Genomic DNA, 27,453 nt, shown 5'->3' on the forward strand with positions numbered 1-27,453 from the left:
CCATGTGACATTTTGGCGGAACTGCACAAAACACTCTTAAGAAAAAAGTGATTTGTGCATTTCACCAAAAGGTCGCAATAGCAACGAGGTGAAATGGATAGCCCTGTTTGCACAAGGGGGTAGAAAGGAAACAATTACTACCCAATAACACAAGTTGAAGACACATACGCCGACAAAAATAAGCATTTTCCATGTAATAAGGGAAAGATAGCAGCATGGTGGTTTATGAAAAATGGTTGAGGATGAGATTGCAAGATGGAAAGTACACCGGCCGAGATACGTTTTAAGCAAACAAATAAAGAAGATCCACATGCAGGATTTTCCACCTGCAGCAACATGGGAAGATGGGAAGCGGAGCAAGGCCGGAGGAAGCTGTACCTGAGAGTCGTTAGCATCTAACCAGGAGGGCGCCGGCAGTCGAGATCTACCCATACTGTGGTAGCGAGCAAGTGGCGAAGGCCCTACATCGCTGGAGCTTGGTTAGAGAGAACGACGGGTACCGCGGATCGGGACGTGCTGCATCAACACCGTCGAATGGAGGAATGATGCACATCCTCCCTTTCCACCGGCGAACGTGATGCGGACGGATCAGTGACCAACGGTGAGAGAGAGAGGCCACCGCCGCCTTGTGTGAGATAGTGTGACGAGAGACAAACCCCGGCAGGCAGGCTCCATTGTATATAGTGGAGCGAAATTTTCCTTTTTCCCGATGACAATAGTTTTTTATTCTGTACGTGCCATTAAGGAATATAACTTTATTTAATACGAAGGTATCAATTCAAACTTTGTTCCATCTACACGTGGTACCCGACCCTCCACTGGTGTGCGTCGGTCCTAAACAAACGGTTTTTAACCCCTTTCCGCGACGGCATTTGGAACCGTCACCAAGTGAGTGTGGGCGATAGGGGGTCCTTCCCACACGACCAAGAAACCGTCAGGGATATGCCCTCCTGGCACACACGCTCGACAAAATGAGGTCGTGTGCGACTGGCGAGTGCCCAAATACATAAATACGTCTCTCCTCTCACATTTCCACTTCGACGCACATGAGACATGGCTACTACCTCAAACGAAGACATTGTGCATACTCAGGTATTAAGGAGTTGGCCATGAAGAAGCAAAGGAGCAAGGAGGATCAGAAGAGGAAGATGGCCATGAAGATGGAGAAGAAGAGGAGCCAGAGAAGAAGTCCCAGCCACCGGACGACCGGTCGTCCAGAGCCTAAAGCTCGAGCCGAACCCCAGCGAGCGGACGTCCGACCCGGACCGGACGACCGGTGCCCCTGCACCCAAGCCCAGCGAGTGGACGTCCAGCCATTTCCGGAAATCCGCTACACCAGCATCCGAGCCAGAACGAGCGGACGACCGGCGCTTACTGGACGTCCGGCCGCCCATGAGCCACCGGACGATCGGTCCCCAGCGGACGTCCGGTACCTGTATGTGCACAGGATTCGGGCCCGATGCCCATGTAACCCCTCACTTCGTCCCCATTTGAACTAAGACTATAAATAGACCTCCTATTCATCCTAGCTAGGGTTAGCATTGGTTTAGCTCATATTTAGAGATAGAGCATTGCTCATCCACATCGGATCTACTCCACGAGAGAGACTGCGGCCCCTCTTCGGAGAAGATCCCTTTGGATTCAAGACCCCGTTATGGGAAGATCCCCTTGTGGATTCAAGACCTCCTCACGGAGAAGACCGGCTACCTTTGTATCATCCTTAGTTGTTCGTGGATTGTGTGATTTCTTATGTACTCGAGCATCTAGCACATGTGTGACTATTTCTTGTTGGTTCAGTGTTTCCCCCGTGTTTTCCCTCGTTTCCCTCCTCGTCTTCTTCGTGTTCATCGCGGGATCCGCTCCTTTCGTGAAAGGTCGGCCGATTAGGGTTCTACCCTACACCACTAACTTAGCTACAGGTTAGACTAACTCATGACTAACCCTGAACTAACTCTAGCCAAAGAGGTGTTTGGATGACAGGGTTAGATTGACAATAAATGCACTTGATGGAGAGAGAAAAGTGATTTTCAGTGGGCCCCATGAGAACTAGCTCCAATTAGCACCACTAGGCTGGCGGGATAGAGAGAGAAAAGTGATTTTTCAGTGGGCCTAATGAGAACTATCTCCAATTAGCACCTCTTGGGTGGGATAGTTTTTTTGGTGGGTTTGGTGCTACTTGCTCCAATTTAACCCTCATGTTTGGATACTTTAGGGCTATTTGAGCCCCAACTAGGTCAAACTAACTCTAACCCACAAATTCAAACATGGCCAAAGTTAGTCTCGAAAAACGAGTTAAGCCGTATATACATGGACAGATGGAGTACATGATACTAGCAAACGCTCACCATTAGTAGTAGTTCATTGGTTGGTTTCAATTTTTGATCCAGTTGCTGTGCTGCTACCATCCAATATTCGCATGTAGTTGTTTCTAGAATAAAGAAGGAGGTACTACTTACTGTGGGAAAGGTAAGGTGATGGTTGCTTCGCCCGAGCAACTTATTACTCTGGGAATATTGGAGTGCTCCCTCCGTCTTGGTCTATAAGTCACCTTACGAAAACCAAATAATCCCAAAACACTTAGGCATGTACATTAACTCCCACATTGTTTCTTGTTTCGTGACATATCAACCAATATGAAATGTGGGCCGTGCATGCTTTCAATGACTTGAGACTACCAAACACAACATGCAGTGGTTAGTTCATTGCATGCAATGCTATTAATTAGCAAAAAACCATTAAGTTCTCTCGTTTTCCCCTCCGCCTTGGTCACGATGCACAACCTAAGATGACTTATACACCTAGATGGAGGGAGTACCAACGGATTCAATGAAGAGATAAATGATGGTTGCTTCGTCTCAGCAACATACTGTGGTGAAGGTGGGGCTCTTTGATTTGACTGCTCACTAGTCATTATTACTGTGACGCAATGACCGGGGTGAATCTTCCCTGCACTTGTGCACTCAATATTGCTGCATGGTAGGTGGAGCCAGATGAAGGATGTCCCACATGTCGGCGAAACGAAGTTGCATTGTTTCTGGCATTGCTATCAATCCTTTAGGATTTGTTTATATGTACGCATAATTTTCCAGCATAATGAAATTGTATTGTGATGCTATGAAGGTTTCAACTTTGGTTCCCCAGGATAAAAAGGCTTCAACTTAGGATTCATGTGTCCTCTTGCCTCAAGATTGTCTCGTTACAACATTCCATCAAATACAAATGAAACTACCATGGCTGCTAATGCATCTCAATGGTTCGCAGATCAGCGCCAATATTCACATCACCACTGAAGAGAAATTTGTGAGAAGGTGTACAAATAAAGACAAAAATATAATTGATCGATGTTGTTCGTAGGCATGGCTCCATTTCCTGGGTGCAGTGTTCATTGGTTGGCAGCTAGTTTCACCCAGCTCTGTAGCCAAAAAGGAGGTGTATGGAGGACATCCCAATCCGATAATTTTGTGCAGCTCCACTAAAATCGAGCTGATTATCCCTATTTGCAAAGATATTCAGTCGGTGTGATTACAATAATAGTGGAACTAGATGATGAAACATAACACACACAAATAGAAGTCGATCACCTCTGCAATCTCTCTTTAGGACTAACTGCTTGTTGGAGAAGATTAGGAACGTAGTTGGATGAGTAGGATAGCAAAACCAATCTCCCTTTCTGCTATCCCATACAAATATAAAAACGTTGCCCATGTGACATTTTGGCGGAACTGCACAAAACACTCTTAAGAAAAAAGTGATTTGTGCATTTCACCAAAAGGTCGCTATAGCAACAAGGTGAAATGGATAGCCCTGTTTGCAAAAGGAGGTAGAAAGGAAACAATTACTGCCCAATAACACGAGTTGAAGACACATACGCCGACAAAAAGAAGCATTTTCCATGTAATAAGGGAAAGATAGCAGCATGGTGGTTTATGAAAAATGGTTTGAGGATGAGATTGCAAGATGGAAAGTACACCGGCCGAGATACATTTTAAGCAAACAACTAAAGAAGATCCACATGCAGGATTTTCCACATGCAGCAACATGGGAAGATGGGCAGCGGAGCAAGGCCGGAGGAAGCTGTACCTGAGGGTCGTCAGGATCTAACTAGGAGGGCGCCGACAGCCGAGATATGCCCATACTGTGGCAGCGAGCAAGTGGCGAAGGCCCTACATCGCCGGAGCTTGGTTAGAGAGAACGACGGGTACCACAGATCGGGACATGCTGCATCAACACCGTCGAATGGAGAAACGATGCACATCCACCCTTTCCACCGGCGAACGTGATGCAGATGGATCAGTGACCAACGGTGAGAGAGAGAGGCCACCGCCGCCTTGTGTGAGATAGTGTGACGAGAGACAAACCCCGGCAGGCAGGCTCCATTGTATATAGTGGAGCGGATTTTTCTTTTTTCCCGACGACAATAGTTTTTTATTCTGTACGTGCCATTGAGGAATATAACTTTATTTAATACGAAGGCCTCAATTCAAACTTTGTTCCATCTACACGTGGTACCCGACCCTCCACTGGTGCGCGTCGGTCCTAAACAAATGGTTTTTAACGCCTTTCCACGACGGCATTTGGAACCGTCACCAAGTGAGTGTGGGCGATAGGGGGGTCCTTCCCACACGACCAAGAAACCGTCAGGGATATGCCCTCCTGGCACACACGCTCGACAAAATGAGGTCGTGTGCGACTGGCGAGTGCCCAAATATAGAAATACATCTCTCCTCTCACATTTCCACTTCGACGCACATGAGACATGGCTACTACCTCAAACGAAGACATTGTGCATACTCAAGTATTAAGGAGTTGGCCATGAAGAAGCTAAGGAGAAAGGAGGATCAGAAGAGGAAGATGGCCATGAAGACAGAGAAGAAGAGGAGCCAGAGAAGAAGTCCCAGCCACCGGACGACCGGTCGACCAGAGCCTAAAGCTCGAGCCGAACCCCAGCGAGCGGACGTCCGACCCGGACCGGACGACCGGTGTCCCTGCACCCGAGCCCAGCGAGTGGACGTCTAGCCACTTCCGGAAATCAGCTACACCAGCATCCGAGCCAGAACGAGCGGACGACCGGCGCTTACTGGATGTCCGGCCACCCATGAGCCACCGGACGATCGGTCCCCAGCGGACGTCCGGTACCTGTATGTGCACAGGATTCGGGCCCGATGCCCATGTAACCCCTCACTTCGTCCCCATTTGAACTAAGACTATAAATAGACCTCCTATTCATCCTAGCTAGGGTTAGCATTGGTTTAGCTCATATTTAGAGATAGAGCATTGCTCATCCACATCGGATCTACTCCACGAGAGAGACTGCGGCCCCTCTTCGGAGAAGATCCCTTTGGATTCAAGACCCCGTTATGGGAAGATCCCCTTGTGGATTCAAGACCTCCTCACGAAGAAGACCGACTACCTTTGTATCGTCCTTAGTTGTCCGTGGATCGTGTGATTTCTTATGTACTCGAGCATCTAGCACATGTGTGACTATTTCTTGTCGGTTTAGTGTTTCCCCCGTGTTTTCCCTCGTTTCCCTCCTCGTCTTCTTCGTGTTCATCGCAGGATCCGCTCCTTTCGTGAAAGGTCGGCCGATTAGGGTTCTACCCTACACCACTAACTTAGCTAGAGGTTAGACTAACTCATGACTAACCTTGAACTAACTCTAGCCAAAGAGGTGTTTGGATGACAGGGTTAGATTGACAATAAATGCACTTGATGGAGAGAGAAAAGTGATTTTCAGTGGGCCCCACGAGAACTAGCTCCAATTAGCACCACTTGGCTGGCGGGATAGAGAGAGAAAAGTGATTTTTCAGTGGGCCTAATGAGAACTATCTCCAATTAGCACCTCTTGGGTGGGATAGTTTTTTTGGTGGGTTTGGTGCTACTTGCTCCAATTTAACCCTCATGTTTGGATACTTTAGGGCTATTTGAGCCCCAACTAGGTCAAACTAACTCTAACCCACAAATTCAAACAGGGCCAAAGTTAGTCTCGGAAAACGAATTAAGCCCTATATACATGGGCAGATGGAGTACATGATACTAGCAAACGCTCACCATTAGTAGTAGTTCATTGGTTGGTTTCAATTTTTGATCCAGTTGCTGTGCTGCTACCATCCAATATTCGCGTGTAGTTGTTTCTAGAATAAAGAAGGAGGTAGTACTTACTGTGGGAAAGGTAAAGTGATGGTTGCTTCGCCCGAGCAACTTATTACTCTGGGAATATTCGAGTGCTCCCTCCGTCTTGGTCTATAAGTCACCTTACGAAAACCAAATAATCCCAAAACACTTAGGCATGTACATTAACTCCCACATTGTTTCTTGTTTCGTGGCATATCAACCAATAGGAAATGTGGGCCATGCATGCTTTCAATGACTTGAGACTACCAAACACGACATGCAGTGGTTAGTTCATTGCATGCAATGCTATTAATTAGCAAAAAACCATTAAGTTCTCTCGTTTTCCCCTCCGCCTTGGTCACGATGCACAACCTAAGATGACTTATACACCTAGATGGAGGGAGTAACAACGGATTCAATGAAGAGAGAAATGATGGTTGCTTCGTCTCAGCAACTTACTATGGTGAAGGTGGGGCTCTTTGATTTGACTGCTCACTAGTCATTATTACTGTGACGCAACGACCGGGGTGAATCTACCCTGCACTTGTGCACTCAATATTGCTGCATGGTAGGTGGAGCTAGATGAAGGATGTCCCACATGTCGGTGAAACGAAGTTGAATTGTTTCTGGTATTGCTATCAATCCTTCAGGATTTGTTTATATGTACGCATAATTTTCCAGCATAATGAAATTGTACTGTGATGCTATGAAGGTTTCAACTTTGGTTCCCCAGGAAAAAAAGGCTTCAACTTAGGATTCATGTGTCCTCTTGCCTCAAGATTGTCTCGTTACAACATTCCATCAAATACAAATGAAACTACCATGGATGCTAATGCATCTCAATGGTTCACAGATCAGCGCCAATATTCACATCACCACTGAAGAGAAAGTTGTGAGAAGGTGTACAAATAAAGAAAAAAAATATATAATTGATCGATGTTGTTCGTAGGCATGGCTCCATTTCCTGGGCGCAGTGTTCATTGGTTGGCAGCTAGTTTCACCCAGCACTATAGCCAAAAAAGAGGTGTATGGAGTGTAGGGGAACTTTGCAGAAAACAAAATTTTTTCCTATGTTTCACCAAGATCAATCTATGGAGTCAACTAGCAACGAGAGAAGAGTGCATCTACATACCCTTGTAGATCGCGAGCGGAAGCGTTCAAGAGAACGGGGATGATGGAGTCATACTCGCCGTGATCCAAATCACCGATGACCAAGTGCCGAACGGACGGCACCTCCGCGTTCAACACACGTACGGAGCGGATGAAGTCTCCTCCTTCTTGATCCAGCAAGGGGGAAGGAGAGGTTGATGAAGATCTAGCAGCACGACGGCGTGGTGGTGGATGCAGCATTGATCGCAGCAGGGCTTCGCCGAGCTTCTGCGAGAGCGAGAGGTGTAGCAGGGGAGAGGGAGGCGCCAAGACTTGAGGTCCGGCTGCCCTCCCCCCCTTTATATAGGCCCCCTGGGGGGTGCAGGCCCTAGGAGATGGGATCTCCTTGGGGGGGCGGCGGCCAAGGGGGGTGTAGTGCCCCCAAGGCAAGTGGAGGCGCCCCCACCCTAGGGTTTCCAACCCTAGGCGTAGGGGGGCCCAACAGGGGGCGCACCAGCCCACTATGGGCTGGTTCCCCTCCCCACTTCAGCCCATGGGGCCCTCCGGGATGGGTGGCCCCACCCGGTGGACCCCCTGGACCCATCCGGTGGTCCCGGTACAATACCGGTGACCCCGAATCTTTCCCGATGGCCGAAACTACACTTCCTATATATATAATTCTTCACCTCCGGACCATTCCGGAACTCCTCGTGATGTCCAGGATCTCATACGGGACTCTGAACAACTTTCGGATTACTGCATACTCATATCTCTACAACCCTAGCATCACCGAACCTTAAGTGTCAAGACCCTACGGGTTCGGGAGACACGTAGACATGACCGAGATGGCTCTCCGGCCAATAACCAACAGCGGGATCTGGATACCCATGTTGGCTCCCACATGCTCCTCGATGATCTCATCGGATGAACCACGATGTCGAGGACTTAATCAATCCCGTATTCAATTCCCTTTGTCAATCGGTATGTTACTTGCCCGCGACTCGATCGTCGGTATCCCAATACCTTGTTCAGTCTCGTTACCGGCAAGTCACTTTACTCGTACCGTAATGCATGATCCCGTGATCAACCACTTGATCACATTGAGCTCATTATGATGATGCATTACCGAGTGGGCCCAGAGATACCTCTCCGTCATACGGAGTGACAAATCCTAGTCTCGATTCGTGCCAACCCAACAGACACTTTCGGAGACACTTGTAATGTACCTTTATAGTCACCCAGTTACGTTGTGACATTTGGCACACCCAAAGCACTCCTACGGTATCCGGGAGTTGCACAATCTCATGGTCTAAGGAAATGATACTTGACATTCAGAAAAGCTACAGCAAATGAACTACACAATCTTTGAGCTAAGCTTAGGATTGGGTCTTGTCCATCACATCATTCTCCTAATGATGTGATCCCGTTATCAATGACATCCCCATGTCCATAGCCAGGAAACCATGACTATCTGTTGATCAACGAGCTAGTCAACTACAGGCTCACTAGGGACACATTGTGGTCTATGTATTCACACATGTATTACGATTTCTGGATAATACAATTACAACATGAATAATAGACAATTATCATGAACAAGGAAATATAATAATCATTTGATTGTTGCCTCTAGGGCATATTTCCAACAGTCTCCCACTTGCACTAGAGTCAATCATCTAGTTACATTGTGATGAATCGAACACCCATGGAATTCTAGTGTTGATCATGTTTTGCTCTAGGGAGAGGTTTAGTCAACGAATCTGCTACATTCAGGTCCGTATGTACTTTACAAATTTCTATGTCTCCATTTTGAACACTTTCACGAATGGAGTTGAAGCGACGCTTGATATGCCTGGTCTTCTTGTGAAACCTGGGCTCCTTGGCAAGGGCAATAGCTCCACTGTTGTCACAAAAGAGAGTCATCGGCCCCGACGCATTGGGTTTGACTCCTAGGTCGGTAATGAACTCCTTCACCCAGACTGCTTCGTGTGCTGCCTCCGAGGCTGCCATGTACTCCGCTTCACATGTAGATCCCGCCACAATGCTTTGCTTGCAACTGCACCAGCTTACTGCCCCACCATTCAAAATATACACGTATCCGGTTTGTGACTCAGAGTCATCCAGATCTGTGTCGAAGCTAGCATTGACGTAACCCTTTACGACGAGCTCTTCGTCACCTCCATAAACGAGAAACATTTCCTTGGTCCTTTTCAGGTACTTCAGGATATTCTTGACCGCTGTCCAGTGTTCCATGCCGGGATTACTTTGGTACCTTCCTACCAAACTCACGGCAAGGTTTACATCAGGTCTGGTACACAGCATAGCATACATGATAGACCCTCTGGCCGAGGCATAGGGGACGACACTCATCTTTTCTCTATCTTCTGCCGTGGTCGGGCATTGAGCCATGCTCAATCTCGTACCTTGCAATACAGGCAAGAACCCCTTCTTTGACTGATCCATTTTGAACTTCTTCAATATCTTGTCAAGGTACGTACTCTATGAAAGACCAATGAGGCGTCTCGATCTATCTCTATAGATCTTGATGCCTAATATATAAGCAACTTCTCCAAGGTCCTTCATTGAAAAACACTTGTTCAAATAGGCCTTTATGCTTTCCAAGAATTCTATATCATTTCCCATCAACAGTATGTCATCCACATATAATATGAGAAATGCTACAGAGCTCCCACTCACTTTCTTGTAAACGCATGCTTCTCCATAAGTCTGCATAAACCCAAACACTTTGATCATCTCATCAAAGCGAATGTTCCAACTCCAAGATGCTTGCACCAGCCGATAGATTGAGCGTTGGAGCTTGCACACCTTGTTAGCATTCTTAGGATCGACAAAACCTTCCGGCTGCATCATATACAATTCTTCCTTAAGAAAGCTGTTAAGGAATGTCGTTTTGACGTCCATTTGCCATATCTCATAATCATAGAATGCGGCATTTGTTAACATGATTCAGACGGACTCCAGCTTCGCTACGGGTGAGAAAGTCTCATCGTAGTCAACCCCTTGAACTTGTCGATAACCCTTAGCGACAAGTCGAGCCTTATAGATGGTCACATTACCATCCGCGTCTGTCTTCTTCTTAAAGATCCATTTATTTTCTATGGCTCGCCGATCTTCAGGCAAGTCAGTCAAAGTCCATACTTTGTTTTCATACATGGATTCTATCTCGGACTTCATGGCTTCTAGCCATTTGTCGGAATCTGGGACCGCCATCGCTTCTTCATAGTTTGAAGGTTCACCGTTGTCTAACAACATGATTTCCAAGACAGGGTTGCCGTACCACTCTGGTGTGGAACGTGTCCTTGTGGACCTACGAAGTTCCGTAGCAACTTGATCTGAAGTTTCATGATCATCATCATCAACTTCCTCTCTAGTCGGTGCAGGCACCTGAGGAAAATTTTCTTGAGCTGGGCCACTTACCGGTTCAAGAGGTAATACTTCATCAAGTTCTACCTTCCTCCCACTTATTTCTTTCGAGAGAAACTCTTTCTCTAGAAAGGACCCATTCTTGGCAACAAAGATCTTGCCTTCGGATCTGAGGTAGAAGGTATACCCAACAGTTTCTTCAGGGTATCCTATGAAGACGCATTTTTCTGACTTGGGTTCGAGCTTTTCAGGTTGAAGTTTCTTGACATAAGCATCACATCCCCAAACTTTTAGAAACGACAGCTTAGGTTTCTTCCCAAATCATAATTCATACGGTGTCGTCTCAACGGATTTCGACGGAGCCCTATTTAAAGTGAATGCAGCAGTCTCTAAAGCATAGCCCCAAAATGATAGCGGTAAATCGGTAAGAGACATCATAGATCGCACCATATCTAATAGAGTGCGATTACGACGTTCGGATACACCATTACGCTGAGGTGTTCCAGGCGGCGTGAGTTGTGAAACTATTCCACATTTTCTTAAGTGTGTTCCAAATTCGTGACTCAAGTATTCTCCCCCACGATCTGATCGCAAGAACTTGATTTTCCTGTCACATTGATTCTCAACCTCACTCTGAAATTCCTTGAACTTTTCAAAGGTCTCAGACTTGTGTTTCATTAAGTAGACATACCCATATCTACTCAAGTCATCAGTGAGGGTGAGAACATAACGATAGCCACCGCGAGCCTCAACACTCATTGGACCGCACACATCAGTATGTATGATTTCCAATAAGTTGGTTGCTCACTCCATTGTTCCTAAGAACGGAGTCTTGGTCATTTTACCCACGAGGCATGGTTCACACGTGTCAAATGATTCGTAATCAAGAGACTCTAAAAGTCCATCTGCATGGAGCTTCTTCATGCGTTTGACACCTATGTGACCAAGGCGGCAGTGCCACAAGTATGTGGGACTATCATTATCAACCTTACATCTTTTGGTATTCACACTATGAACATGTGTAGCATTACGCTCGAGATTCATTAAGAATAAACCATTCACCATCGGAGCATGACCATAAAACATATCTCTCATATAAATAGAACAACCATTATTCTTGGATTTAAATGAGTAGCCATCTCGAATTAAACGAGATCCTGATACAATGTTCATGCTCAAAGTTGGCACTAAATAACAATTATTGAGGGTTAAAACTAATCCCGTAGGTAAATGTAGAGGTAGCGTGCCGACGGCGATCACATCAACCTTGGAACCATTTCCGACGCGCATCGTCACCTCGTCCTTCGCCAGTCTCCGCTTATTCTGCAGCTCCTGCTTTGAGTTACAAATGTGAGCAACCGCACCGGTATCAAATACCCAGGAGCTACTACGAGTACTGGTAAGGTACACATCAATTACATGTATATCACATATACCTTTAGTGTTGCCGGCCTTCTTATCCGCTAAGTATTTGGGGCAGTTCCGCTTCCAGTGACCACTTCCCTTGCAATAAAAACACTCAGTCTCGGGCTTGGGTCCATTCTTTGGCTTCTTCCCGGCAGCTTTCTTACCGGGCGCGACAACTCCCTTGCCGTCCTTCTTGAAGTTCTTCTTACCCTTGCCTTTCTCGAACTTAGTGGTTTTATTCACCATCAACACTTGATGTTCCTTTTTGACTTCTACCTCTGCTGATTTCAGCATTGCAAATACTTCAGGAATGGTCTTTTCCATCCCCTGCATATTGAAGTTCATCACAAAGCTCTTGTAGCTCGGTGGAAGCGACTGAAGGATTCTGTCAATGACCGCGTCATCCGGGAGATTAACTCCCAGCTGAGTCAAGCGGTTATGCAACCCAGACATTTTGAGTATGTGCTCACTGACAGAACTATTTTCCTCCATCTTACAGCTGAAGAACTTGTCGGAGACTTCATATCTCTCGACCCGGGCATGAGCTTGGAAAACCATTTTCAGCTCTTCGAACATCTCATATGCTCCGTGTCGCTCAAAACGCTTTTGGAGCCCCGGTTCTAACCTGTAAAGCATGCCGCACTGAACGAGGGAGTAATCATCAGCACGTGTCTGCCAAGTGTTCATAACGTCTTGGTTCTGTGGGACGGGTGCATCACCTAGCGGTGCTTCTAGGACATAATCTTTCTAGGCAGCTATGAGGATGATCCTCAGGTTCCGGACCCAGTCCGTATAGTTGCTGCCATCGTCTTTCAGCTTGGTTTTCTCTAGGAACATGTTGAAGTTGAGGACAACGTTGGCCATTTGATCTACAAGACATATTGTAAAGATTTTAGACTAAGTTCATGATAATTAAGTTCATCTAATCAAATTATTCAATGAACTCCCACTTAGATAGACATCCCTCCAGTCATCTAAGTATAACATGATCCGAGTTGACTAGGCCGTGTCCGATCATCACATGAGACGGACTAGTCAACATCGGTGAACATCTTCATGTTGATAGTATCTTCTATACGACTCATGCTCGACCTTTCGGTCTTCTATGTTCTAAGGCCATGTCTGTACATGCTAGGCTCGTCAAGTCAACCTAAGTGTATTGCATGTGTAAATCTGTCTTACACCCGTTGTATGTGAACGTTGGAATCTATCACACCCGATCATCACGTGGTGCTTCGAAACAACGAACTGTCGCAACGGCGCACAGTTAGGGGGAACACTTTCTTGAAATTATTATGAGGGATCATCTTATTTACTACCGTCGTTCTAAGTAAACAAGATGCAAACACATGATAAACATCACATGCAATCAAATAATAGTGACATGATATGGCCAATATCATATAGCTCCTTTGATCTCCATCTTGGGGCTCCATGATCATCTTGTCACCGGCATGACACCATGATCTCCATCATCATGATCTCCATCATCGTGTCTCCATGAAGTATCTTGCCAACTATTACTTCTACTACTATGGCTAACACGTTTAGCAATAAAGTAAAGTAATTTACATGGCGTTTCTCAATGACACGCAGGTCATACAAAAAAATAAATAAAGACAACTCCTATGGCTCCTGCCGGTTGTCATACTCATCGACATGCAAGTCGTGATTCCTATTACAAGAACATGATCAATCTCATACATCACATATATCATTCATCATTCATCACAACCTTTGGCCATATCACATCACAAAACACTTGCAGCAAAAACAAGTTAGACGTCCTCTAATTGTTGTTGCAAGTTTTTACGTGGCTGCTATAGGTTTCTAGCAAGAACGTTTCTTACCTATGCCAAAACCACAACATGAATTGCCAATTTCTATTTACCCTTCATAAGGACCCTGTTCATCGAATCCGATCCGAGTAAAGTGGGAGAGACAGACACCCGCCAGCCACCTTATGCAACTAGTGCATGTCAGTCGGTGGAACCGGTCTCACGTAAGCGTACGTGTAAGGTTGGTCCGGGCCGCTTCATCCCACGATGCTGCCGAATCAAGATAAGACTAGTAACGGCAAGCAAATTGACAATATTGACGCCCACAACTACTTTGTGTTCTACTCGTGCATAGTAACTACGCATAGACCTAGCTCATGATGCCACTGTAGGGGAACGTTGCAGAAAACAAAAAAATTTCCTACGTTTCACCAAGATCAATCTATGGAGTCAACTAGCAACGAGAGGAGAGTGCATCTACATACCCTTGTAGATCGCGAGCGGAAGCGTTCAAGAGAACGGGGATGATGGAGTCGTACTCGCCGTGATCCAAATCACCAATGACCAAGTGCCAAACGGACGGCACCTCCGCGTTCAACACACGTACGGAGCGGATGACGTCTCCTCCTTCTTGATCCAGCAAGGGGGAAGGAGAGGTTGATGAAGATCCAGCAGCACGACGGCGTGGTGGTGGATGCAGCAGTGATCGCAGCAGGGCTTCGCCGAGCTTCTGCGAGAGGGAGAGGTGTAGCAGGGGAGAGGGAGGCGCCAAGACTTGAGGTCCGGCTGCCCTCCCTCCCCCTTTATATAGGCCCCCTGGGGGGCGCCAGACCTAAGAGATGGGATCTCCTTGGGGGGGTGGCGGCCAAGGGGGGTGGAGTGCCCCCCAAGGCAAGTGGAGGCGCCCCCCACCCTAGGGTTTCCAACCCTAGGCGCAGGGGGGCCCAAGAGGGGGGCGCACCAGCCCACTATGGGCTGGTTCCCCTCCCCACTTCAGCCCATGGGGCCCTCCGGGATGGGTGGCCCCACCCGGTGGACCCCCGGGACCCATCCGGTGGTCCCGGTACAATACCGGTGACCCCAAACCTTTCCCTATGGCCGAAACTATACTTCCTATATATATAATTCTTCACCTCCGGACCATTCCGGAACTCCTCGTGACGTCCAGGATCTCATCCGGGACTCCGAACAACTTTTGGATTACTTCATACTCATATCTCTACAACCCTAGCGTCACCGAACCTTAAGTGTGTAGACCCTACGGGTTTGGGAGACACGTAGACATGACCGAGCTCTCCAGCCAATAACCAACAGCGGGATCTGGATACCCATGTTGGCTCCCACATGCTCCTCGATGATCTCATCGGATGAACCACGATGTCGAGGACTTAATCAATCCCGTATTCAATTCCCTTTGTCAATCGGTACGTTACTTGCCCGAGACTCGATCGTCGATATCCCAATACCTTGTTCAGTCTCGTTACCGGCAAGTCACTTTACTCGTACCGTAATGCATGATCCCGTGATCAACCACTTGATCACATTGAGCTCATTATGATGATGCATTACCAAGTGGGCCCAGAGATACCTCTCCGTCATACGGAGTGACAAATCCTAGTCTCGATTCGTGCCAACCCAACAGACACTTTCGGAGACACCTGTAATGTACCTTTATAGTCACCCAGTTACGTTGTGACGTTTGGCACACCCAAAGCACTCCTATGGTATCCGGGAGTTGCACAATCTCATGGTCTAAGGAAATGATACTTGACATTGAGAAAAGCTACAGCAAACGAACTACACGATCTTTGAGCTAAGCTTAGGATTGGGTCTTGTCCATCACATCATTCTCCTAATGATGTGATCCCGTTATCAATGACATCCCCATGTCCATAGCCAGGAAACCATGACTATCTGTTGATCAACAGCTAGTCAACTAGAGGCTCACTAGGGACACATTGTGGTCTATGTATTCACACATGTATTACGATTTCCGGATAATACAATTACAGCATGAATAATAGACAATTATCATGAACAAGGAAATATAATAATCATTTTATTATTGCCTCTAGGGCATATTTCCAACATGGAGGACATCCCAATCTGATCATTTTGTGCAGCTCCACTAAAATCGAGCTGATTATCCCTGTTTGCAAAGATATTCAGTCGGTGTGATTACAATAATAGTGGAACTAGATGATGAAACATAACACACACAAATAGAAGTCGATCACCTCTGCAATCTCTCTTTTGGACTAACTACTTGTTGGAGAAGATTAGGAACGTAGTTGGATGAGGAGGATAGCAAAACCAATCTCCCTTTCTGTAGTCCCATACAAATGTAAAAACGTTTCCCATGTGACATTTTGGCGGAACTGCACAAAACACTCTTAAGAAAAAAGTGATTTGTGCGTTTCACCAAAAGGTCGCAATAGCAACGAGGTGAAATGGATAGCCCTGTTTGCAAAAGGAGGTAGAAAGGAAACAATTACGGCCCAATAACACAAGTTGAAGACACATACACCGACAAAAAGAAGAATTTTCCATGTAATAAGGGAAAGATAGCAGCATGGTGGTTTATGAAAAACGGTTTGAAGATGAGATTGCAAGATGGAAAGTACACCGGCCAAGATACGTTTTAAGCAAACAACTAAAGAAGATCCACATGCAGGATTTTCCACATGCAGCAACACGGGAAGATGGGCATCAGAGCAAGGCCGGAGGAAGCTGTACCTGAGGGTCGTCAGGATCTAACTAGGAGGGCACCGGCAGCCAAGATCTGCCCATACTGTGGCAGCGAGCAAGTGGCGAAGGCCCTACGTCGCTGGAGCTTGGTTAGAGAGAACGACGGGTACCGCAGATCGGGATGTGCTGCATCAACACCATCGAATGGAGAAACGATGCACATCCTCCCTTTCCACCGGCGAACGTGATGCGGACGGATCAGTGACCAACGGTGAGAGAGAGAGAGAGGCCACCGCCGCCTTGTGTGAGATAGTGTGACGAGAGACAAACCCCGGCAGGCAGGCTCCATTGTATATAGTGGAGCGGATTTTTCTTTTTCCTGACGACAATAGTTTTTTATTCTGTACATGCCATTGAGGAATATAACTTTATTTAATACAAAGGCATCAATTCAAACTTTGTTCCATCTACACGTGGTACCCGACCCTCCACTGGTGCGTGTCGGTCCTAAACAAATGGTTTTTAACCCCTTTCTGCGACGGCATTTGGAACCGTCACCAAGTGAGTGTGGGCGATAGGGGGGGTCCTTCCCACACGACCAAGAAACCGTCAGGGATATGCCCTCCTGGCACACACGCTCGACAAAATGAGGTCGTGTGCGACTGGCGAGTGCCCAAATACAGAAATACGTACAGTAGATCTAAAAAATACAATTATATGGCGAAATTGTTTCCGGTCGCAAGTACATCCCACACAGTTAGTCCCTGCTAAACGTTTCCGTTCGTATGTACATCCCACACAGTCGCTCCAAGGAAAATGTTTCCATTCATAGGTACATCACACACAATTTTTCCTATTAAATCATTTGTGATAGCATTGCCATTGCACATGATATTAATAATTTTATTGTTTGTGTTATTGAATGCATCACACACGGTGCGTAGAAGAAACTGTGTGGCAAACTCTGTCCATCACACACACTTTTTATGTGGTAAATGTTTGCGCAAGGTGGCCTAACGCAAACAATTTTCAAGAGAAAGTCGTGTGTGTAGTGGAGATTGATCGCACACCTAGTGGATCATAGAAACGTTTCTGATCTCCATGTATATTGCAGATGTTTTGCTTTCACAAACCGTGTGCAGTGTAATCCCTAATTAAAAAATCACATGTTTTGAATTTGAAAGTAGGCAATCACTTATTTCATATCCAACCATGTTTATTACAAATATAGGTTCAACCACGAATCCATAATTCGATGCACAGGTACATATACTGAAGAACTACAGAAGCACCAAGTAAAGAATGATGAACCATAGTTGTATTAAAGACTATAAAGAGAGAGGCAAAAGACATTCTCGTTGCTGGAGAAGGTGAACCGGAATGCCCATATTGTGCCCTCCTCCATGCATAATGCGCGCACGACTCTAGGCTAACCCCTTGTGGTGGCTGCCCGTCCATCCTTCACTGTCTTCATTAGGACTTCTCGATGCTCATTGTAGTCTGGATGAGATACTTTAACCTTCATTGTGTGTCCACCAATCATGTACTTTGTGTTGTAATCTTGAGTGAACTGCTTCGGGAACCACTAGGAACGAAAAAGATTCAGACATTGTTGTCTAACAACTCATTATGGGAAGTAAAAAGAGAAGGCTGCAAAGTTTGTAGTTACCATCCTACAACTCACTATTGTGTTGGATAGAGCATAAACAAGTAATTTGCTTGCCACTATTCGTATCTTTTTGCTAATAATCCTTATCAGTTTCCTCACTTGATGCTTGTTCATCAATATCTCATTGCCCCATACACAAAATGGGTCGATGCGTGGATCCTTGCCAAGGGCATATGTACCTACAGGCAACAAGTCAATATTAGAAGCTAACTAGTGTCCAGGCCTGGATCTATATGCACTACATTATTTAACAATGGGGGGAGTACAAGCCGAGGGATGAAGCTAACCTCGGCGGAAAATGGTGGCCACTCCCGTTGTTGTCTTGCATAAGTAGTGAAAAGGCATGATAAGTACAACAATCTTAACATCAAACAAATATAGCAAAGGTAAACAACATCATCTCCAAATGATAGCATGAATGTGTTGGTTTCAGCATGCTGTTAAAGCAGATATAAAATGGAAGGCAATTTTACCGACAGCAGGCTTAACCACCATCAAATATTGCAATTCAAACTGGTATTGTTGAAAATGAATAGAACATAGGTAATGCTTAAACATCACACTGGATAAATGTGTAAAACTGAAATAAAGGGCATGTGTTAACTACACCAGGAATAATTGGAACCAAATATAGCTGTTCAAACTGGTATTGATGTAGTCGAGCGGCACAGTTCCGACTTGCACATAATGAACAACACATTGTGAATGACTGAAATAAACAAGGCATAAGTGACCAGTATAACAACCAAATATAGCCATTGAAAACTGGATAGAGTCTCACTGCAACCAACCTAACAAGCAAATACAGATAAACATGGCATATGCTTGAAAACTGGACAAATGCTCACTCCAACCAACCTAACAAGCAGATAAAGATAAACAAGGCGTCTTCTTCATAACTAGACAAATGCTAAAAAAGCAACCTAACAACAAAATACAGATAAACAAGGCATCTGCTTGATAACTGGACAAATACTCACTGCAACCAAACTAAGAACCAAATACAGATAAACAAGGCATCTGCTCGATAACTAGAAAAATGCTCACTCCAACCAACCTAACAACCAAATGCAGATAAACAAGGCATCTACTCACTATAAACAACCAAATATAGCCATTCTTGAAACTGAAGTGGACAATTCATACTTAAGCATCAGATAGACCTATTGGACAATACATTTTTGCATAAATGAAATAATTAAAAACGACATAGTTAAAGCACCTCATGGCAAATGCTACTACAACAAAGGGTACGGAGTGGCAAGCTAGAAAAGGTAAGATTTGCTGATAGAATGTTGCCTCACATTTCATGGACGGGATCCTTCCAGTTGGAAGAGCACAGACCCATGGTGCGCTCTCTGATGTCAGAGATGGGCTGTTTCACCTTGGAAGAACCTTCGTGGGTGCTCTCCTCATGGTCGTGGTCGATGAAATCTGACTTGGCAATTGAGGAAATGAGGATCCCAAGTTGCTGCCGTAGAACGTGTCCTTCAGAAGTGACAAAAAGGGCTCGACGGCATATAAAGCTCGCAAATCCTTGACCGCTTGGTCGAGGAGATCAGCGGTAGGGCCGTCGAAGAGATCGACGGCGGTTGAACCAGAGGGGTTGGGCATGGACCACTTAACATGTGACATGGCCCGCGTGAAGCTGTCGGTGTGGACGAGCTTGATGTCGTAGCCAGCTTTCCCGAGATACAGTAATACGCTAGCCCGCTAAGATGAAACCTTCGACATGGCAATGTAGTCAACATTTTCGCCGGCTTCCACGACAATGTGTTGCTCTAGGATCGATAGGTTGGTGGAAACGGCGGCCACCTCGCCAGCATCCACCAAAGAGGCCATGATAAACCTCTTCTTGGCTGAACGCTCGTCGGGCTCCCTGGGATACATGGTCGAGCTTAGCCTGTGACATTCTAGAGCAGAGGATGTGGATCTGGCGGGGAGGGACACCGCATGCCTTATTTAAAAACTCAGGGGAGCGGGGCGACGGCATGGGAATCGTTGGGTAACCTGTCTAAGCTAGGAGGAACAGGCAGACCGACAGGGGTTGGCGACGGCGCCAGCGACGACTGCAAGCTAGGGTTCAAGGGGGGGGAGGGGGACTGTGGAGGGGGGGGGTGGTGTTTGAGGATACGTCGCGGCTACTGAAATTTTAGTAATGGTGGGTGGAGATGGTGGTGGACGAGGGAGGGCGATGGTTCAAATGCCTTGGCTACTGCAATTTTACTATAAGGTCAGTGCTGGAGGAGTGTGGGCGACGGTTGAAGTACGGCGACTACTAAAATTTGGGTAAAGGAATTGATGCAGGGCGGGATTACCCAAGATCATGCACGGTCCAATAACAATATGCGTGTATGATAATAATGAAAAGTGGCGCGGATCCGCCGATTTTTGCAACGCTCAAGGTGGATAGTTTGTTTTTTATATTTCTAGCTAGCTGGTCTATCGCACACGGTTCGTCCTAATTTCCAAATGAACTTACCCGCCTTTAGCTTGCATAGGAGGTGGTTTTACAGCGCACTTGCATCGCACACGGTTAAGCCAGTACCTCCACCCTTTGCTCGCGCTTGCGCGGTCGTGGTGATTTCAGCACACTTGCATCGCACACGCTTGAGCCAGTACCTCCACCTTAATTTGCTCACGCTTCCACGGTCGTGATGATTTCAGCGCACTTGCATCACACACAGTTGAGCCAGTACCTCCACCTTAATTTGATCGCCCTTGCGCAGGTGTGGTGATTCACATCGCACTGTATCGCACACGGTTAAGATATTATACCCCGTGTCTGTTGAGGGTCATCAGAGTCTTTGCAGCTAAAAATAACGTTAGAGAGGGTCAAAAGAAAGCCACACCAGCATGTGGCCCAAATATATATGAGTGAAGAGGGTGGTCTGTGATGTTCAAAATTCCAATTCACAACTTTGACCCCGTGGGCCCATGGTTGGGCGCGTCGTTGGAGATCGATGAGAGGGGCTAGAAGTCAAGAACCTCCTGGAAGTGGCAAAATATATGTACGAATATTGGGGATGTCTAAAACTTTAAATACACAATGCATAACTTTGGTGGCACCTACCTCGCAAACCCGAAAGCACCCTAACAACCACCTAGCTAGGATATATATAATGACATAATGTCGTACCTAGCGAGGATGCTTGTCCCACCACCTCCCACTTTGTGTCAGCGGGGCGATGCATATAATGATCGATACTTTGGTCATACATGCATGTCGCCATGACCTACCATAAGACGGACCAATGAATCTATCGTTTGGTCAAATGACAGTTGTTGTTGTCGATAAACCACTTGGGCCAATAGATTGAACCATCATAAAAATCGCACGAGAGGGACCACAAAACCAGCACCTCTTGCATGCGGCCCAAAATGATGTACATTGGGAAGGGGTGATGTGTGTTTTCAATATAGAATAATGCACAATTTAGATGTGGTGCCTACCTCTCGATACAGACGACAATCATGAAGGCAGGTAGTTAAGGACGAGATACATACACAGGGTTTGATGTAGGTCGAACCCAGCAATCCGAGCATCTGGGAGGGAATCCTGACAACACATGATCTCGAGCTTTGGTTGACCAACATTTGACGGTGACCGGCCCTAACACGAACTAGGAGGAATCCATTCATGGCCAACACATACCCCTCATTATGGGTCAAAGGGATGATATATATACACTCGGGGAGCCCACAGATATCCATGTCGTCACAAAAAACCGCACAAGGGAGACGTGGTCGATCAGAAGACCCCGTATACACTGCATGCGGCCCGAAAATATGTATGGGTATGATGGTGTATGATGTGTTTAAATCCCAAATGCACAACTTAGATGGGCCATGCCAACTGCATTACAAAACCGAACACCGTACCCGACTCCAAGCCTGGTTCAATACCTATGATGTTAGTTTCCCAACTTCCAGGCGACGGTGGGGGGGGGGTCGTCCCATGCATCCGCTCAAACTTTATTTTGTCTAGCTTGGGATACATCTATATATATCTATACATCTATATCTATACAGCTATATAGTGTGCGAATAACTTTGAAAGTTGCTCATTGCATGAAGCCAATCGGACGGTACAGAGATGGCAAATCCGAGCAATACTAGCCATTGGATATCATCTACATTCCACCAGATTCTACCACATATACAATCTAGAAGACTCCATGGTTGAACTTAAGCATAATGCACAAACCTCAAAACACAAGCACTTCTCCTTTGTTCTCTAGAATCTTCCATATCTTAATTGCCCAGACCTTTTTTTCTAAATGAAATGTCTCTTTTTGTTTTTACCTTTACAATGCACAATTCCATGAATCTTAAAATAGTTTTTTTATAAAACTAATTGATTTTGGATGAGATTAACTATAAGAATTAAACGAACATCTACAACATGCATATCTGGGAGAAGAGGCGGGAAACCAATGAGAGGAGTGGCGAGAAACGGTAGCATGTTTTGAATGAAAACCTAGTAGAGAAGGAAGCGTGAGCTACACGACGCATGCACACAGTGCTTACCCATGTACTGCATGTGCTGTCGAAAGGGCTCAGGGTTGCCGTTCGATCTGGGAGCATCCAACAGTGCACACGTACGATCTGTGGGGTTTGGGTTCTGGCCAGTCGGAACGCACGACTCAGATCGCGCACACAGCGGGGGAGGGGGGATATCATACGGAAACCAACATTTGATGGAAACCAGTGAAAACCACGAGAAAAAGATGTTTTGAAGTTTCAAAAAAATTCCAAAAAAATGCGGGATGTTAAGAGGATGATGTTTTATTGCCACACAAAATTTCAAGTTGAAACATATTACGAGATCTGAGCTATGAAAAAGACAAACTCAGTGTTGAATAGTGCTGAATAGTAATGTCACTATTCAGGGCAGAATTTGTCTTTTTCATAGCTCACATCTCGTAATGTTTTTCAACTTGAAATTTTGTGTCACAATAAAACATCAGCTTCTTAACATCCCACATTTTTTTAGATTTTTATGAAACTTTAAAATATGGTTTCCATGAAGTTTTCCTTAAATATCGGCTTTCGTGAGTGAACCGTGCGCTATTTGAAAACATTTCGTGAGAAGAATCTCGGTTTTTAGATCCCCGTAAATCCAAAACTAAGCTGGAAATCATGAAACCTGCCATGGTGTCATGACATGGCACTTATATGTCGAGGAAATTTTTTCATTCATTGTGGCGCAAGTTTTATTACAAGCCTCTTACAAACCGGAGCTTCTATCAAATAAGCCTCGTGGTTCCATAGGGAAACATGTCCCCCTTGTGGGCAAAACGTAATCACTGCCTCTTTTCGCCTTGGATTTTCTTCTATGGGCAACATGGAACGATAGGACATCTGTGCTGAAATTTAAACTTATTCAGGGTTCGTTTGGCCTTTTTATACACTAATTTAGTTTCCTAGGCATTTAATGTCCATAATTCAAATATGAACTACAAATACATGCTCCAGTTCACCAAAATGGCTAGAAAAATTATACATGTGTCCTTGGGTGCATGTTTAGGTCCCATACTAGGAATGGGAATAAATTACAACCGTACCGATGTCATGGCTCGTCCTCAAACATTACTAATCTCAGTTTTAAGACCCATAAATCCTAAACTCACCAGAAATTCATCAAAGGTGGCATGATGTCACGTCATGGCACATATATGTCGTGGTAAAAACATTTTCCAATTTGGGCCAAGCTTTATTACAAACCTCTTACAAAAACTGGAGCTTCTCTCAAAGAAGCCTCGTGGTTTCGATAGGGAAACGTGTTCCCCTTGTGGGCGAAATGTAATCACTGCCTCTTTTCACCTTGTATTTTCTTCCATGGGCAACATGGAACGACAGGAAATCCATGCTGAAATTTAAACTTATTCAGGGTTTGTTTGGCCTTTTTATACACTAACTGAGTTTCCTAGGCATTTAGTGTCCATAATTCAAATCTGAACTACAAATACATGCCCCAATTCACCAAAATGGCTAGAAAAATTATACATGTGTCCTTGGGTGCATGTTTAGGTCCCATGCCAGGAATGGGAACGAATTACAACTGTACTGGTGTCATGGCTCGTCCTCAAACATTTCAAATCTCGGTTTTTAAGTCCCCATAAATCCTAAACTCACCAGAAAGTCATCAAAGGTGGCATGGTGTCACTTCATGGCACATATATGTCGTGGTAAAAATATTGTCCAATTTGGGCCAAGCTTTATTACAAACCTCTTGCAAAAACTGGAGCTTCTCTCAAAGAAGCCTCGTAGTTTCGATAGGGAAACGTGTCCCCTTGTGGGCGAAACGTAATCACTGCCTCTTTTCGCCTTGTATTTTATTCTACGGGCAACATGGAACGACACAATATCCGTGCTGAAATTTAAACGATAATCGCTGCCTCTTCACGCCTTGAACTTTGTTTTCTACATGCAACGTAGAATAACAGGAGTGTCGGGCAGAAATTTGAAAATGTTCAGTGTTCGTTTGGCCATTGTATATATATATATATATATATATATATATATATATATATATATATATTACTAATTACTAAGTTTTCTATGCATTTAATGTAGTCCATAATTCAAATTTGAACTACAACCACATGCTCCAGTGAAGCAAAATGGGTGGGAAATCGTACATGTGTCATTAGGTGCATGTTTAGGTCTTGTTTAAGGAATGAGAATGAATTAGAAACTTGTCGTTGTCCTGAAACATTGAGAATCTCGGTTTCTAAATCCCAGTAAATCAAAAAGTCACCCAAAAAAACAAGAAACTTGGCATGGTTTCATGACATGGCACATATATGCCGTAGTAAAAAAATCGTCCAGTTTGAGAAGAGGTGCACACATTAGTAGGCAACGAAATCCTTTTTGAAACAAAAAGCTGACACGTTAATATCGCAAACGGTTGTATTATATTTACCGTGTCGAAATTTAACCATACTCGATGGCATGCGTGCAACTGTTTGATTAGACGGGACGGGTGCGAGAAGTCTGCTGTGCAGGCTTGACGCGATGCGTGCGAGCAGTCCGCCACGCAGGTGATAACCCACAAGTATAGGGGATTGCAAAAGTTTTTGGGTGTAGAGTATTCAACCCAAATTTATTGATTCAACACAAGGGGAGCCAAAGAATATTCTCAAGTATTAGCAGCTGAGTTGTCAATTCAAGCACACCTGGAAACTTAATATCTGCAGCAAAGTATTTGGTAGCAAAGTAACATGATAGTAGCGGTAACGGTGGCAAAAGTAACGATAGCAGTTTTGGTTTTATAGTGATTCTAACAGTAGCAACGGAAAGTAAATAAGTGAAGATCAATATATGAAAATCTCGTAGGAAATGGACCAGCGATGGATAATTATGTCGGATGTGATTCCACATGCAATATTTATAACATAGGGTGACACAGAACTAGCTCCAGTTCATTAATGTAATGTAGGCATGTATTCCGAATATAGTCATACATGTTTATGGAAAAGAACTTGCATGACATCTTTTGTCCTACCCTCCCGTGGCAGCGGGGTCCTATTGGAAACTAAGGGATATTAAGGCCTCCTTTTAATAGAGTACCGAACCAAAGCATTAACACATGGTGAATACATGAACTCCTCAAACTATGGTCATCACCGGTAAGTATCCCGATTATTGTCACCTCGGGGTTAACGGATCATAACACATAATAGGTGACTATAGAGTTGCAAGATAGGATCAAGAACTCTCATATATTCATGAAAACATAATAGGTTCAGATCTGAAATCATGGCACTCGGGCCCTAGTGACAAGCATTAAGCATAGGAAAGTCATAGCAAGATCAATCTTAGAACGTAATGGATACTAGGGATCAAACCCTAACAAAACTAACTCGATTACATGATAAATCTCATCCAACCCATCACCGTCTAGCAAGCCTATGATGGAATTACTCATGCACGGCGGTGAGCATCATGAAATTGGTGATGGAGGAAGGTTGATGATGACGACGGCGATGGATTCCCCTCTCCGGAGCCCCGAACGGACTCCAGATCAGCCCTCCCGAGAGAGATTAGGGCTTGGCGGCGGCTCCGTATCGTAAAACACGATGAATCCTTCTCTCTTGTTTTTTTCTCCCCGAACGTGAATATATGGAGTTGGAGTTGAGGTCGGTGGAGCACCAGGGGACCCACGAGGCAGGGGGCGCGCCCAGGGGGGTAGGTGCGCCCCCACCCTCGTGGACAGGGTGTGGGCCCCCTGGCCTTGATTCTTCCGCCAACATTTTTTATATATTACAAAAATATTCTCCATTGATTTTCAGGTCATTCCAAGAACTTTTATTTCTGCACAAAAATAACACCATGGCAACTCTGCTGAAAACAGCGTTTGTCCGGGTTAGTTCCATTCAAATCATGCAAGTTAGAGTCCAAAACAAGGTCAAAAGTGTTTGGAAAAGTAGATACGTTGGAGACGTATCAACTCTCCCAAGCTTAAACCTTTGCTTGTCCTCAAGCAATTCAGTTGAAAAACTGAAAGTGATAAAGAAAAACTTTTACAAACTCTGTTTGCTCTTGTTGTTGTAAATATGTAAAGCCAGCATTCAAATTTTTAGCAAAGATTATGAACTAACCATATTCACAATAACATTTAGGTCTCATGTTTACTCATATCAATGGCATAATCAACTAGCGAGCAATAATAATAAATCTCGGATGACAACACTTTCTCAAAACAATCATAATATGATATAACAAGATGGTATCTCGCTAGCCCTTTATGAGACCGCAAAACATAAATGCAGAGCACCTCTGAAGATGAAGGGCTGACTGGAAATTGTAATTCATGGTAAAAGAGATCCAGTCAAGTCATACTCAATGTAAACTAACAATAATACATGCAAATCACAGCGGTGCTCTCCTACAGGTGCTTTTTAATAAGAAGATGATGACTCAACATAAAAGTAAATGGATAAGCCCTTCACAGAGGGAAGCAGGGATTTGTAGAGGTGCCAGAGCTCGGTTTTGAAATAGAGATGAATACTATTTTGAGTGGTATACTTTCATTGTCAACATAACAACTGAGAGATCTCCATATCTTCCATGCTACACACATTATAGGCGGTTCCCAAGCAGAATGGTAAAGTTTATACTCCCCCACCACCAACAAGCATCAAACCATGGCTTGCCCGAAACAACGGGTGCCTCCAACTAACAACAATCCCGGGGGAGTTTTGTTTGCAATTATTTTGATTTGATTTGAGCATGGGACTGGGCATCCCGGTGACCAGCCATTTTCTCGTGAGTGAGGAGTGGAGTCCACTCCTCTTGAGAATAACCCACCTAGCACGGAAT

Source organism: Triticum aestivum, chromosome 1A, assembly GCF_018294505.1.
Source record: "Triticum aestivum cultivar Chinese Spring chromosome 1A, IWGSC CS RefSeq v2.1, whole genome shotgun sequence".
Classification (NCBI taxonomy): domain Eukaryota; kingdom Viridiplantae; phylum Streptophyta; class Magnoliopsida; order Poales; family Poaceae; genus Triticum; species Triticum aestivum.